Source organism: Saimiri boliviensis, chromosome 1, assembly GCF_048565385.1.
Source record: "Saimiri boliviensis isolate mSaiBol1 chromosome 1, mSaiBol1.pri, whole genome shotgun sequence".
Lineage (NCBI taxonomy): Eukaryota > Metazoa > Chordata > Mammalia > Primates > Cebidae > Saimiri > Saimiri boliviensis.
Genome location: NC_133449.1, coordinates 229,200,953 through 229,216,493, shown reverse-complemented (window position 1 = coordinate 229,216,493; position 15,541 = coordinate 229,200,953). Strand labels below are relative to the sequence as shown.

The 15,541-nt window shown below is 40.0% G+C and overlaps 1 protein-coding gene across 1 annotated transcript in view; it reads left to right on the top strand.

Annotated features, from left to right (window-relative positions):
* Positions 1–15,541, top strand: part of THBS4 (thrombospondin 4) — a 98,105-nt gene that overhangs the window by 16,853 nt on the left and 65,711 nt on the right. The window lies entirely within an intron of this gene.

The following is a 15,541-nucleotide window of genomic DNA, read 5'->3' as shown; positions in this document are numbered from 1 at the left end:
TGGCCAGTCCTCTACGAAGCAGGCATCCCCGCTACTGTCCACCATTCGTGTCCTGTCTGCAGGACGTGGCTACTGCTCAGATCCTAGTTCTCACTCAAGTTCTTCTACCTCAAGGCTCAAGCTCTGTCAAGTGGTGCACTTCTTGGGGTCCATCTGCCTCGGGTGGAAATTTTGAATAAAACTGAACCCCAGAGAATCAGTGAGATGCTAGGTGTGAGCCAATGGCAGAACCTCAACCAGAATGCAGGGCTTCTGACCCCTATCCCTGGGCCCATACACATACCACACAGTGCTCTGAAACACCATCGTTTGGGGCACATTGTCACTTTTCTTCTAATGTTGTGGATAGCATGTTGGATTTTGTCTGAGATTGCCAATATCAATTATTGAGATTCTTCTCAAATAGTAATTAGTTGGTTTTATTTTGAGAGTAAATAAGGCAATAGATGCTCTTACAAGAAAAGATAATGAAAGACACTGATTTGTATGTTTGGAGTAAGATCTCACAACAAACTGGGCCTAGATCTGGGACAAATGTGGACAACTTCTAGCAGAGCATAAAAGCATTAAAAAGTTTATTAACACATCATATCTGTTTCAGTGAAAATCAAATTGGTATAATTTTCAAAGAAGAAACATGGTACTTTAGGGCTGTGTTCAGAGTAATATTGTCTTTCTGAAAGATAGTTTGTTTATGTACTACGTTAATGTTGAAAAACAGTAAGCAGTTTCCAGCTACAACTAGTGGCTTAAATTAGCATATAAATGTGGGTCTACCAGTGAGAAACTAAGGTAAATGTCTCCATCTAAGGCAGGGTTGCCAGATAAAATATGAGAATGCCCGCTTACATTTGAATTTCATATGAATAACAGATAATTTTTTCTTCTAAGTAAAAATTTCAAACTTAACTTGGCTTCCCATATTTTTATTTGGTAAGTATGGCAACTATAATCTAAGGGACAAAATTTGCTTCCAAACACTGCCCCTGAATAAGATCTAAAGTACATATGATAGCCAATTAATTTGGAAAATACTTCAGTACAATTTGAAATGTCATGGAGGCAGGGTTCCTCAACATTGGCACTATTGATTTGGGGCCAGATAATTCTCTGTTGTGAGGGGATGTCTTGTACATTGTTCAATGTTTAACAGCATCCCTGGCCTCTACCACCAAATGCCACTAGCATACCCTAGTTGTGACAACCAAAAATGTCTAGACATTGCAAGATGTCTGGTGGGGAGAGGGTCACAAACCATCCCTGAATGAGGGCCCCTCTTCTGAGGGAAGAAGCTTATTTATAAGTGCAGTATATGTATTAATATATTTGTAGAAAACCAGCTTGTCCTGATCTTGAAGAAAGAAGAGGAAAGCCGTATTTTATGTAGTCTTTATTTTAAAGTATCTTGGGAGAAGCACCAATGGAGGACTGATGGGAAATGGTTGAGGAACTAGAGATCTGGTAGATGTGGGATTGTTTTGCAATCTGAGGCTCTATGTCTGCAGCTTCTGTTTGCTCCAGCAGCTTTGAGAGGAAAAGGCAGTAGAAAATACTCATGACATGGCTCAGGTTCCCAATATAGACTTCATCCAAGGCTTTGAAAGAACAGTTAGTACAGAGTCTGCTGATTTCTGGAAAAGGAGTGTTTTATTTGGATAGCAATAACTGAAATTCCAAGCTAGACCACCTAGCTGAATAATTATATGTGTGTGTCCAAAAAACAAATTGCCAGGAGGTACATTGAGAATCAGAATAGGAAAACTGTTTACTGTTTGATTTTCAGAAAATAATTCGACAGGGAATTTTGCTAAAGTGTTGTTCTTTCTATTTTACCCAAGAAAACATATGAATTTAGTTTGCTGTCTAAACCAAGAAAGTAATGTGATTACACATATTATGGGGAAGTTTTTAAGGAATTAACCTTTAGAGTCTTCGTGGCTCTAATTACTGCTCTTTGGTTATATAGTGAGAGTCACTAAGCATTCCTTCCTCCAAAGAATTTTCAGCATAATCCTATTTTCCACTCAAACTCTTCTTGATTGCCAGATTGGAATGAAAAATCAAATCTACTTCCAATGAAGAGAAACAAAAAAACAGTGGTTCAAACAAGTTTCCAAAGAGAATACATGAACTTCTTATTCTGCCTTTATTAATTGACATCTACAATTTTATATTTTGTCAGGATAATGCAAAAAAAAATTCTTTTGAGTCATTCTAACTAAATTTTGGAGCCAAATGTCCTAGCTACATTGCTTTTTTAAAAAAGTTTTGTTAAAGCAGCCGGGCTCAGTGGCTCAAGCCTGTAATCCCAGCACTTTGGGAGGAGGAAGCAGGAGGATTGCTTGAAGCGAGGAGTTCAAGACCACCCCAGGCAACATAAGTGAGAGCCTGTCTCTACCCGTGCCCCTGCTCTACATACAAAAAATTTAGCTGGGTCTACCTGTAGTCCCAGCTACTCAAGAGGCTGAAGCAGGAGGATTGCTTGAGCCCAGAAGTTTAAGGCTGCTATAAACCATGATTGGACCACTGCACTGATAAAGCAATTCAGTTCTGATGTACAGTTTATTCTTTGGATAAACATAATACACAATGCCTGGAGATACAGCAAAAACCCATTACCCTTAAGACAAAGTCCAGAATCCTTACTGCAGTCTACAAGGTCCTAAATTATCTGATTGGAGCAGATTACACTTTCCCCAACTCTTGGGGTATAGGCCAAGCTGCTCTGAGTTAGAGATGAAAAAAATAGAGTGGCTCAAATGAGATCAAAGTTGATAATTCTCTCACCTACCAAGGTAGAAGTATGCAGTGGTCAGTGGTCCAGAGTTTGTGGGAAGTTCGATCCATGAGGCCATCTAAGTAAAGTACTTTGACCCAAGTACTTTCTATCTTGTTGCTCCCCACTCTCAAAGGCATTCTCCTGATTCACACGGTCAAAGCTCACTCACCACTAACCTCTCTCTACAGAAAGGTAGGCAGAGAGACCAGCAAATAGCTTTCTTTTAAATTTGTGTTTCAGGACTGGTCCCCCAGAAAACAGACTCTGAGATGGATACTAGTGTACAGGAATTTCATTAGGGGGTGCTCTGTGGGTTAACACCCACTAGAGGAAAGGAAGGACGCAGAACTGGGAAGATGGAAAAGTTAGGCTGCAGTACAGTCACGACAAGGTCTTGACCCAATTGATAATGGAGCATTGAAGCTGAGCTAGTCCCTCAGAGCTGGGATGAAACCAGTTATTGGCTACAAGCCGCTTCAGGAAAGGGATGTGACCTTGAATGAGATGACTCTTCTTAGCTGAGGCAATTTTCAAAGGGGACTGTCAGCCAGTAGACTTCCAGCTGGACAGATGGCAGCACAGTAGAACGTCTGGGACAGGATGTGACCTGGAAATAGCATTGATATGGTCTGGCTGTGTCCCCACCCAAATCTCATCTTGAATTCCCACGTGTTGTGAAAGGGATCTGGTGGGAGGTAATTAAATCATGGGGGCAGGTCTACGCTGTTCTCGTGATAGTGGATAAGTCTCATGAGATCTGGCAGTTTTGAAAGGGGGAGTTTCCTCACACAATGTTTCTTTTTGTCTACTGCCATCGGTGTAAGACGTGACTTGCTGCTCCTGCCTTCTGCCAGGATTGTGAGGCCTCCCCAGCCATGTGGAACTGCAGGTCTATTAAACCTCTTTCTTTTTTTTTTATTTTATTTATTTTTATTTTATTTATTTTTTTATTGTGTGTGTATATATATATATATAATTGCATTTTAGGTTTTGGGGTACATGTGAAGAACATGCAAAATTGTTGCATAGGTACACATGTCGCAGTGTGATTTGCTGCCTTCCTCCCCTTCACCTATATCTGACATTTCTCCCCATGCTATCTCTCCCCAACTGCCCACCCCCCACTGTCCCTCCCCTATTCCCCCCCACAGACCCCAGTGTGTGATGTTCCCCTCCCTGTGTCCATGTGTTCTCATTGTTCATCACCCGCCTATGAGTGAGAACATGTGATGTTTGATTTTCTGCTCTTCTGTCAGTTTGCTGAGAATGATGGTTTCCAGGTTCATCCATGTCCCTACAAAGGACACGAACTCATTGTTTTTGATGGCTGTGTAATATTCCGTGGTATATATGTGCCACATTTTCCCTGTCCAGTCTATCATTGATGGGCAAGTTGGTTCCAGGTCTTTGCTATTGTAAACTGTGCTGCAGTGAACATTCCTTTGCATGTGTCCTTAGTGGAACGATTTATAATCCTTTGGATATATACCAATGGGATTGCTGGGTCAAATGGAATTTCTATTTCTAGGTCCTTGAGGAATCGCCACACTGTCTTCCACAATGGTTGAACTAATTTACACTCCCACCAACAGTGTAAAAGTGTTCTTATTTCTCCACATCCTCTCCAGCATCTGCTGTCTCCAGATTTTTTAATGATCACCATTCTAACTGGCGTGAGATGGTATCTCAGTGTAGTTTTGATTTGCATTTTTCTAATGACCAATGATAATGAGCATTTTTTCATATGTTTGTTGGCCTGATGTATGTCTTCTTTTGTAAAGTGTGTCTTCATATCCTTCACCCACTTTTGAATGGGCTTGTTTTTTTTTTTTCCTTGTAAATCTGTTTTAGTTCTTTGTAAATTCTGGATATCAGCCCTTTGTCAGGTGGGTAAACTGTAAAAATTTTTTCCCATTTTGTTGGTTGCCGATTCACTCTAACGACTGTTTCTTCTGCCATGCGGAAGCTGTGGAGTTTAATTAGGTCCCATTTGTCTATTTTGGCTTTTGTTGCCAATGCTTTTGGTGTTTCGGTCATGAAGTCCTTGCCTACGCCTATGTCCTGAATGGTTTTGCCTAGATTTTCTTCTAGGATTTTTATGGTGTTAGGTCTTATGTTTAAGTCTTTAATCCATCTGGAGTTAATTTTAGTGTAAGGTTTCAGGAAGGGGTCCAGTTTCTGCTTTCTGCACATGGCTAGCCAGTTTTCCCAACACTATTTATAAAACAGGGACTCCTTTCCCCATTGCATGTTTTTGTCAGGGTTATCAAAGATCAGATGGTTGTAGATATGCTGTGTTGCCTCTGAGGCCTCTGTTCTGTTCCATTGGTCTATATCTCTGTTTTGGTACCAGTACCATGCTGTATTGATTACTGTAGCCTTGTAGTATAGTTTGAAGTCCGGTAGTGTGATGCCTCCGCTTTGTTCTTTTTGCTTAGAATTGACTTGGCTGTGCGGGCTCTCTTTTGGTTCCATATGAAGTTTAAGGTGTTTTCTTTTCCAGTTCTGTGAAGAAAGTCATTGGTAGCTTGATGGGGATAGCGTTGAATCTGTAAATTAATTTGGGCAGTATGGCCATTTTCATGATATTGATTCTTCCTAACCATGAACATGGAATGTTTCTCCATCTGTTTGTATCCTCTCTTATTTTGTTGAGCAGTGGTTTGTAGTTCTCCTTGAAGAGGTCCTTTATGTTCCTTGTTAGTTGTATTTCTAGGTATTTTATTCTCTTTGTAGCAATTGTGAATGGCAGCTCATTCTTGATTTGGCTCTCTTTAAGTCTGTTATTGGTGTATAGGAATGCTTGTGATTTTTGCACATTGATTTTGTATCCTGAGACTGCTGAAGTTGCTTATCAGTTTCGGGAGATTTTGGGCTGAGACGATTGGGTCTTCTAAATATACAATCATGTCGTCTGCAAATAGAGACAATTTGACTTCCTCCTTTCCTATTTGAACACTCTTTATTTCTTTTTCTTGCCTGATTGATCTGGCTAGAACTTCTAGTACTATATTGAATAGGAGTGGTGAGAGAGGGCATCCTTGTCTAGTGCCAGATTTCAAAGGGAATGCTTCCAGTTTTTGCCCATTCAGTATGATACCGGCTGTTAGTTTGTCTTAATAGCTTTTATTATTTTGAGATACGTTCCATCAATACCTAGTTTATTGAGTGTTTTTAGCATAAAGGACTGTTGAACTGTGTCAAAGGCCTTCTCTGCATCAATTGAGATAATCATGTGGTTTTTGTCTTTGGTTCTGTTTATGTGGTGAATTACATTTATAGACTTGCGTATGTTGAACCAGCCTTGCATCCCCAGGATGAATCCTACTTGATCATGGTGGATAAGCTTTTTGATATGCTGTTGCAGTCGGCTTGCCAGTATTTTGTTGAAGATTTTTGGATCTATGTTCATCGTGGATATTGACCTGAAGTTTTCCTTGTTGAGTCTCTGCCGGGTTTTGGTATCAGGATGATGTTGGTCTCATAAAATGATTTGGGAAGGATTCCCTCTTTTTGGATTATTTGGAATAGTTTCAGAAGGAATAGTACCAGCTCCTCTTTGTATGTCTGGTAGAATTTGTCTGTGAACCCATCTGGACCTGGGCTTTTTTTGGGTCGTAGGCTCTTAATTGATGCCTCAACTTCAGACCTTGTTATTGGTCTATTCAGGGTTTCGACTTCTTCCTGGTTTAGGCTTCGGAGGAGGCTAGCGTCCAGGAATTTATCCATTTCTTCCAGGTTCACTAGTTTATGTGCATAGAGTTGTTTGTAATAATCTCTGATGATGGTTTGAATTTCTGTGGAATCTGTGGTGATATCCCCTTTATTGTTTTTTACTGCATCAATTTGGTTATTCTCTCTTTTCTTTTTTATTAATCTGGCTAGTGGTCTATTTTGTTGATCTTTTCAAAAAACCAGGTCCTGGATTTATTGATTTTTTGAAGGATTTTTTGTGTCTCTTTCTCCTTCAGTTGTGCTCTGATCTTAGTTATTTCTTGTCTTCTGCTAGGTTTTGAGCTTTTTTGATCTCACTTCTCTAGCTCTTTCAATTTTGACGATAGGGTGTCAATTTTACATCTCTCCTTTCTTCTCATGAGGGCACTTATTGCTATATATTTTCCTCTAGAGACTGCTTTAAATGTGTCCCAGAGATTCTGGTATGTTTTGTCTTCATTCTCGTTGGTTTCGAAGAACATCTTTATTTCTGCCTTCATTTCATTGTTTATTCAGTCAACATTCAAGAGCAAGTTGTTCAGTTTCCATGAAGCTGTGCGATTCTGAGTTAGTTTCTGAATTCTGAGTTCTAACTTGATTGCACTGTGGTCTGAGAGACTGTTTGCTATGATTTCTGTTCTTTTGCATTTTCTGAGGAGTGATTTACTTCCAATTATGTGGTCAATTTTAGAGAAGGTGCAATGTGGTGCTGAGAAGAATGTATATTCTGTGGATTTGGGGTGGAGAGTTCTGTAAATGTCTATTAGGTTTGCTTGTTCCAGGTCTGAGTTCAAGTCCTGCATATTCTTGTTAATTTTCTGTCTGGTTGATCTGTCCAATATTGACAATAGGGTGTTAAAGTCTCCCACTATTATTGTGTGGGAGTCTAAGTCTCTTTGTAAGTCATTAAGAACTTGCCTTATGTATCTGGGTGCTCCTGTATTGGGTGCATATATATTTAGGATTCTTAGCTCTTCTTGTTGCATTGATCCTTTTACTATTATGTAATGTCCTTCATTGTCTCTTTTGATTTTTGTTGCTTTAAAATCTATTTTTATCAGAGACGAGAATTGTTAACTCCTGCTTTTTTTTTGCTCTCCATTTCCTTGGTAAATCTTCCTCCATCCCTTTATTTTGAGCCTTTGTGTATCCTTGCATGTGAGATGGGTTTCCTGGATACAGCACACCGATGGGTTTTGGCTTTTTATCCAGTTTGCCAGTCTGTGTCTTTTGATTGGGGCATTTAGTCCATTTACACTTAGGGTTAATATTGTTATGTGTGAATTTGATCCTGCCATTTTTATGCTAGCTGGCTGTTTTGCCTGTTAGTTTATGCAGATTCTTCATTGTGTTGATGCACTTTACCCTTTGGTATGTTTTTGGAGTGGCTAATACTGGTTGTTCCTTTCTATGTGTAGAGCCTCTTTCTGGAGCTCTTGTAAAGCAGGCCTAGTGGTGATGAAATCTCTGAGTACTTGCCTCAGCTGAAACAGCAGTGCTGAGATTCATGGGGCTTTTTTTGCCCAGAAATCTCCTGGCCTGGCTCCCTGTTTCAATCCCCTTTTTAATCAGATGAATGGGCGACTGTGCCTTCCCGGGGCTCCAATCGCCTGCTAAAAGAGCACCCAGACCAGTGTATTTTGTACAGAGAACCGCCATGCTGGGGCGCCGGCAAAGCAGCCGCGCCAGCCAAAACAGCTGTGCTGATGACCCATGGGGCTCCTCCACCTGGGAATCTCCTGGTCTGTGGGCAATAAAAATCTGTCTGGAAATGCAGCGTCCACTCACCGTCTGCGTTTCACTGGGAGCTGCAATCCTGAGCTGTTCCTAAACGGCCGTCTTGGATCTTCCCTAAACCTCTTTCTTTTGTAAATTGCCCAGTCTCAGGTATGTCTTTATCAGCAGCATGAGAACAGACTAACACAAGGGTAAACCACTTCCATTCACCCCTCATTATCTAGAATGTCTAGAATGGCCACCATGGCTGCCACAGAGGCTGGGAAATAGTCTCTAGCCCTGTGCCTAGCTAGCAATAAAGGAAGAAAGGAGAAGGGGTACTGGAGAGCAATCACAAGAGGAAAGGAAAACCATTGTTTGAAGTTGTTCAGCTTATTGACTGTTTTAGATCAAAAACCACTTCCCATTGAGGGAAGCAACCCACCAAACATAAAGGCAGAAAGAGAGCTAAAAATGGGGTAAGCAACTGAGAATCTGCTCATATCCAGTAATATATTTTGAATAGTGAGGACTGTACCAAACTTAGGTAGGTTTCAGAATGAGCCAGGGACAACTCCCCAGAGCTCTGCAGGAAGGGGCTCCTAAGGACACACTTTCAACCTGCACCCCTCAAACCCCAAGTCACAAGGACAACTGATATTTAGATGCTTTTCTTCCTAAGACCTGCTACATATTAGAAAAAGTCACTTAAGGTAAAGGATAAAATATACTGAGAAATGATTCCATTTCTTCCAAAAAAAAGAAAAAGAAACTCAAATAGTAATTGTATTGACCCAAGATACTACTATTAAGTGTATCACTTTCTGTTAGGGTTTCTTGGATTTTCAACATAATGATGTTGTGTCTAAAGGAAGGAGACCAAAGTATGCTTATTACCTGAATGACGAAATAATCTGTGCACCAAACCCCCATGACATGCTATTTACCTATATATAACAAACCTGCATGTGTATCCCTGAACCTAAAATAAAAGTTAATAAATATAATTTAAAAATAAAAATAAAGAAAGGAGACCAAGAAATGCTTAAGGGCTCGCTACCCTCTTTTTGAACAAAACAGCCAGACCAGCCTCTGTCACTGATTGAACCAGGGATTGGAAACTAACATAAAGCGGCCACCATCTGTAGGATGAACATTAGGATGCCAGTAGCCTATAAGAAAACTCTGACTGGTAGTGACACTGTATGAGATAGTGCAGTTTATTGAACCAACCAATGTGATCCTCCTCTTGTGGACAGGAAGAGGGGTATATGGTGTGTACTGTGCAACAGGAAAAACATTAAAATTCTAGAAACCCAAGCAGAGGGATTAGTAGGGACCATAAAATGTCTGACTTCTGGAATGGCTGATAAGCTCCTAGAGGTGTCCTGAGTCTCTTCCCCAGAGGTAAATTTCAGCTAGAGGCTGAAGTTAAGAAGCTTATCAAGCCTCAGGGCTTCTTACTTCCACAGGTCCCTCCAAGGCTGTGATTACCTGGGCTCTCTTTGCCTTGGCTTCCTGGCCACCAGTGCCCATCACTTGAGACAGTGAGTGTCCCTGCAGCGAACACCTGAAATATGCCTAATGAGAAAGCCTCGTACCATCTGCAAAGTATGCTGGAACCAAGATCCAGATTCACAACTCAGGAAATTTCACTCTACTTAAGTAGTGGTGTTCTATCTTCAAAGTATGAATCTCTACCCCCACTGACTGGGGCTGTCGCATGAGGTCCCACTAGCCCCGTCTTGGGACTCTCCTATGCAGCACTTGACTCTGCTAGACACCCTCTCTCCTCTCCCTTCTGCTCTCATCCCCATCATCTCCCAGAAATTCAGTGCTAGAACACAGGAGACTTCCCGGCTGCATGTCAGCAGGGCCACGGGGTCCTCAAAACAAGGTGAGTTTCTGCCCCCGCCCCCATCAAAAGTGTGTAATTTCTTAAACTCAGAAGTGTCTAGCCAGGATCCTGTATTCTCATATTTTAAGAATAAAGTTATATCTCCATGAAGGGCCCCACTTTCAGCCCTATTTATGTTTGCCTTGGATTTAGCTGTAGCTGGGCATGTGTGGTAGTGGGTAGGTAACAGCCTGCCCAGGATATATTTGCACCAAGCCATGTAGCATGGGGTTGAGAAAGCAGGCTCAGGTATTCCACAGGTCTGGGTTTAAACCCCAGATCTGCCAGTTATTAGCTGTGTGGTCCTAGCAGAGTCTGTATCCCCTCTAACTCTTCATCTCCTCATTTGTAAAATAGGGACATAATAACAGTTTCATAAGGCTGTTGTGAGAATTAAATGATAATTCGTTCTTGGCATAGGGCCTAGAATGCAATAAGCACTGATAAATGACTTCTAATAGTAGGTACCCCATAAGTAAGCCTCTGTGGAGGATATTTTCCCTAAGGTATGAAGAAAGTCAGTTTGATCCAGTAACAAAACCCCGGAAGGAAAGATTTCAAACATAGCTTGGAGCCCAGTTCTAGGCTATGTCTCCTTGCCCAGCTTCCCTGTAGTTCATCACTGAGTCCCATATAGAGGTGGGATTGTAAGTAAATTGTGAAAAGAACTGTTTCAGTAAAAACTCCTTAAGGCTTTGGGGTACAACACAGTGTTGTCTTGACACCACCATCACTTCCTATAATACATATGTCCCATCTAACCAGGAAAGAGACAATGTCTCAAACTTTGCTTCAAATGCTGTCCAGCTTTGGACTCTCACAGTGTCCAAAGTATCAGGGGTAGTACTCAATGGATGTGACAGTGGCCTCCAACAGATATGACCATGGTCTTCTGCTGATACGCCAATGGTATGCAGTAGACACAGCTCTGGTTCCCGACAGAGGTACTGATGATTCCAGCAGTCATGACAGTGGTCCTTCGCAGATGTGGTGGGATCTCTGGAACAAGCAGGATGTTGCTCTGTGGATACAGCAGGACCCTTGGAAGCATCAACATTCTCAGACTGATGGAGGTGTTAGGGAATTCAGATATCTCTTAGGCCCAGCAAGAATGGTACTCGAGCCCAAGGATGTGGTATTAGCCAGTCCTTGTGGGGAGAGAAGGAGAAAATGTCCGATACCATGGAGTAGCTGCTGGTATTTATTTATGACCAAATATGGGTTATAACCCAAGATACAGACATTTAGCATATGAAAAATGTGAAGAAGAGACTTTGAATTGGACAATAGTGAGGAAAATAGCAAAGGAACTATGGAGTACACTTCTGTTATCTGGGGTCACCATAAGCATAAAACTAAGAGCTTCATTTACAGCCCTGTATTTCAGTGAGAAAGTGGAAAGAGCACTGGGCCAGTTGTCTGGAAAATCAGGTATTAATCTGAGTCTATCAATCTCTTTGAACCTTATTATGTATAGAAAGGAGAAAAAAGAGTAGCACTCAATAACTGAGGCCTTTTCTTTGATAATTTTATTTCATCACTACCAGATTCAGATGAAGCCAAGGTCTCACTAACACTCTTTGCCAGTTGAAATGTGGTGACTCTCAGAAACTTGGAAATGTCACCATTCTGGTAAGAAATCTTTTATTGGAAACTTTACATCTTCTAAAATAATTAACATTCAGTACTCAACCTTAGAACATTTTCCAAATTTAGATGAGAAGAGATGAAGCAAGAAAAAAAGGTATAACCCTATCATACTTTTCCTTTTGGCATTGAAATAAATATCCAATTAGGGGATGGCAAAGTTTTGGTTTCTTTAGTATGAGTTGGTGGCAGCAAGAGCTAAGTAGGGGCTGAGCATCTCAGGTATGGACTTTCCCTAGATGATCCAGGTATCAGGTTTAGCCAAGGTGAGTATGCTCTTGCAGGGCTTGCATGGCCTGGTCACAGTGGGAGACCCTCTATAAAGGCTGCAAGTGCCTGGGGAGGTAGGAGGACACCCTCTCAAGTACTGAAGCCTTTCTCACCTTTGAGGGGTTGAGATTGCCAGTATCCCTATGAACTGTATAAAAGGAGGGATAAGTCCATGATCTGGAGCCCATCCCCATGCCTTCTGGAACATTTCCCTCTCTGATAAGAAACCTCCTGATAATACTGTGTTTCACTAGAACATCATCATCCTCATCATTAGTAAAATGATTGCTGGTTGTCAGCATTCGTGGAGAAGGTCCCTGGGGAGGCCAGCTGTCGCAGGGAAGACTTGACATGCTGGCTCCCAAGGCGGGTGTTCCTTTCCGTGATGAAGGCACCAGAGACCAGGGTCAGGGCTTCAGTCTCAGAGATGCAGAAACTCTTGTGAGTGCCTGAAAGAGGCTGAAGAATAATAAGCAGACAGCCAGTGTTGTCATTAAAAGGCAAGGTGTCTTTTACGAGGTGAGCATTAGCATCGGCCTGGCAAGTACATTCTTAGACAAACTGCAAGGAAGCCAATTTAACAGAAAATTGCTTGGCAAGCAACAAGGTGATGTTTAATGGGGTCAGCCTGTAATTACCTGATGCATCCATTTCCACCATGTGGTTCTATCTGCCTCTTGGACCAGAAGGGCTGTCTTTGGAACGAGGAAGACTTTTCCCTGGACAGTATTTATGCGTCCACTGCCAAACCTTGCCTCACTGACTCTTCCTGTCTCACCCATTTCCAAACCTCAGTGACCAGTTCTTTTTCTGATTGACATGGTCTTGCCTTAAATGTGCTGATGTCTTTAATCAAGACATCAAAGTCAAGTTTCTTTTCTCTAGAGGATGTGACTGCATACTGTTTTAACCCATTATATGTGCTCAGCTGGCAAAGGGCTATGTCCCTTAATAGCCTAATTCTTGGGGTCACCCCATTGTTGCCTTCCTGCCATATAACACTTACACTGTAGTGTTGAATGTCATCATGTTTTATTTCATTTTTATTTTCTGTGTTCTTTATATGTGTTTCACTGATGTTTTTGAGTGGAATTGGTCTGCAAAAGGATATTATTTTTAGCACAAAATGAATCCAGTGAGACAAAATCTTGTAACAAATTCAACTGTTTCATTATATGGAAGCAGGGCAGGTTCTTTACTGATGACAGTTTCTGTTTGAGAGACCAAACTGAGTTCTTCAAAAATGATGAACAAATAATATACACATATTATTGTGTTTGGGATTACAGTACTGCTGGCCCTAAAAATTGATTAGTGAGGTACTGGAGTGTAAGATAATACGTTTTTATTCCTATTTTTCATAATAGATTTTGCTTGTCCTGTTCGTGATTTGCACTGCCTGTAGCTACCAAAATCCTCAAGCATAGACAAACTGCTTATAATTCTAACCTTGGATGAACTGATTCTAAAGGGATAAATTAACCTATACCACACTCCCTGTGCCAACACTAATGAAGAAACAAAAGAGCAAAAGAGTTTCTGCTTCCCAGATTTCAACCTATTTGCTTTAATCATTTTATATTTATTTATTGATCCATTCAATTATATTTGCATTCCTACTTAATTATTTCCAAACCATGTAAGACAGATGATAAGAAACAATATTAAAAAATCAGGATCAAGAAAAATAAGAAATATATGTTAGATGACAAAGATGGGAGGAAGAATTAGAAAGATATATAGAATGCTAGTTCCTACATAATTATTAAAATGGAGGCCAGTGTTCAAGCTGGGCTTCCTGGTGGCAAAAGCATAAATGAAATTATAATAGGTACAAAATAATACCATAAAGAAAACCTCTCAAAATGAAGAAAGCTTTTTCTTGGCACTCAAATCTGAAAACAATGCTTTATTTATATCCATAAGAAAACTTCAATGATATGGATGACACAATACCACAATATAATTTTAACAACATGCAACCCAACAAAATGTGTGTTTTTTGAAGGAATTTTGTTCTTTGTTCAATTTCTTCCGTCTACTAATTTTTGATTATACATTTTCTGTCTACTTGTTTGAGGTTAATCTAAATATTTTAATATTTAATAAAATCTAAGTTTAAGTCTTTTTATCTGCTCCTGAAAAATACAAGGGATTGTAAGACTATATGGAATTGCTTCCCATGCCACTTTATTGTGTTATTTTAGTTAAGTGTTTTAGTCCTATTTTGCTTTTCAGTTCCACAGATTAAACATTATTATTATCATCTTCATTGCTTTGTATGGCAATGTTTAAATGTATTTATTTATAAATGTCTTTGCTCACCATTTCTTCTTGCATTTCATGCTTTCAATTTGGATTCCTTTTCTGGGAGCCTCAAGTCTATCCTTCAGAATTTTCTTTTGTAAGGATCTATACTCAGTTTTGTTCGTCTTAAATGTCTTTTATTTTACCCTTATTCTTAAACAGTCTTTTTGCTAATTATGAGATTTGGGATTGATCTTTTTTTTCTTTGACATATTGAAAATAATATTCTGGCTTCCATTAATGCTGTTGGAAACACTGATACACCTCTAATTTTTATTCCTTTGAGGTGATTTTTTTTTTAACCTTTGGTTGCTTTTAAGATAAATTCTCCCTTTGACCTTGGTGTTCTGAACTTCCACTACAATGTGCCAAGGAATTATTTTATTTGTATTTATCTGCTTGTGATTTGACTTAGCATCTTTCAGCAATTCTGAAAAACTCAGCCGTTTTTCCTTGGAATGTTGTCTCTTTTCCATTCTTTCTACTGTGTTTTTCCAGAGCTCCAGTTAGATATATGAACTTTTTCAAAAACTCTTCTCTCTTAACTTACTGTATTTTAAAATCTCATTTCTCTGTAGTGTATTTTATATGATTTCTTTAGATTTATCTTACGCTTCACTAATTATCTCTTTGTGTCCAGTGTGCTGTTTAATTTATACATTGATTTTAATTTAAATTATATTTTCCATTTATAGACGTTCCAGTTTAAATATGCTTTTTTTTTTTTTAGACGCAGTTTTGTTCTTGTTACCCAGGCTGGAGTGCAATGGCATGATCTCGGCTCACTGCAACCTCTGCCCCCTGGGTTCAATTGATTCTTCTGCCTCAGCCTTCCAAGTAGCTAAGATTAGAGGCCCCCGCCACCATGCCTGGATGATTTTTATATTTTTAGTAGAGATGAGGTTTCACCATGTTGGCCAGGGTGGCCTCAAACTCCTGACCTTAGGTGATCTGCCCATCTCGGCCTCTCAAAGTGCTAGGATTGCAGGTGTGAGCCACAATGCCCAGCCCAAATATACTTTTTTTTTTTAATGGTTTTTATTTCTTGTCCTTATTTTCAGATGTCTGTTTTATTTCTTAAAGCATATTAAATATATTGTATAATTTACTTCTGATATTTCTAATATCTGCAAGACTGTGAAAGTGTGATGTTGGTTGTCCACAGTTTCCTCTGGCTCTTACTTGGTGTGCCTTTATGCTAAAAGCCTAGT